The sequence below is a fragment of the Suricata suricatta genome, chromosome 2, assembly GCF_006229205.1.
Source record: "Suricata suricatta isolate VVHF042 chromosome 2, meerkat_22Aug2017_6uvM2_HiC, whole genome shotgun sequence".
In the NCBI taxonomy this organism is placed as follows: Eukaryota; Metazoa; Chordata; class Mammalia; order Carnivora; family Herpestidae; genus Suricata; species Suricata suricatta.
In genome coordinates this window covers 68,837,215-68,838,406 of record NC_043701.1, presented here as the reverse complement: position 1 = coordinate 68,838,406, position 1,192 = coordinate 68,837,215, and the positions used below count along the sequence as shown (strand labels likewise).

At 33.1% G+C, this 1,192-nt stretch overlaps 1 non-coding gene across 1 annotated transcript; it reads right to left on the bottom strand.

The window, feature by feature from the left end:
* Window positions 1–677: 677 nt before the first annotated feature.
* Window positions 678–784, bottom strand: LOC115286080. The gene has a single exon (XR_003905839.1). It is a non-coding gene; the product is annotated as a U6 spliceosomal RNA (small nuclear RNA).
* Window positions 785–1,192: the final 408 nt, after the last annotated feature.

Sequence of the window (1,192 nt, the reverse complement as noted above, 5' to 3'; positions counted from 1 at the left end):
GTCATTGTAACTACTGTATTGTAAATGATGGAAAATAACTGCATATGTTAAAAAAAATTGTGTTATATTAAAAAAAAATAAATATTTCAAAGATTAAAAAAATACTGCATGGTTTGCCCAAGCTAAGATGGAACCACATCATGAATCAATAAGCATTTTGCATTTTCTTTCATTATCTACTCAAAGCCATGCCTACTGCACCTCTAAACATTTCATTAAATCCAATTATACAGCAAACACTCCCAAAATAAACTTAGATTGTATTGCAGTTTCACTTAACAGTATATAAAATGCTGTGTTGGGACAGGTATCAACTATCCATTAGATACTGAATCAATTTTTCTTAAGCACTACTCACTGCTTGCTTTTCTTGAAGCTAGATCATTCTGAAAATTTCCTGTTAGACCTATGAGTGCAAACATATGGTTTCTGTCCTTCTCTGCCTGACTTATTTTGCTTAGCATGACACCCTCAAGGTCCATCCACTTGCCTATAAATGGCCATATTTCATTCTTTCCCATTGTCACAATGTAGTACTCCATTGTGTATATATACCACATCTTCTTGATCCACTCATCAGGTGATGGACATTTAGGCTTTTTCCATGTTTTGGCTATTGTTGACATTGCTGCTATGAACATTGGGGTCCATGTACTCCTATGCATCAGCATTTCTGTAAAAATATGGAACACTTCACGAATTTGCGTGTCATCCTTGTGCAGGGGCCATGCTAATCTTCTCTGTATTATTCCAATTTTAGTATATGTGCTGCCGAAGCAAGCACGGTACTTTTTTTTAAAAATGGGCTTATATAAACTTAAACACATGAGGAGTATGGATTACTTTTAAGTGTTTTCATTAAAATTATAAATCATTGAGATTATTTAGATGCATTGCATTAAACTTTCTTTCATTTATTTGGCATTGTAGTATCCTCTTAATTTTATAGTTGTAATCTTTTCTCTTTGGCCACTTCACTCACAAATTTTGAAAGCTTTGTTGAATAAAATAAGTAAAAGATCAAGATCTACAATGTCTAAGTGAGGCACTTGATAAATGATGAAGGAATGTAGAAAAATACAAGGAATGCAACTCCACCCTAGAAAACTACTTAATACACTGTAGAAACACCCTTTGGTTTATATAAAGAGAATTTCATGAAGATGAGTAATGTGCTTTTTCTCTCTTGGTA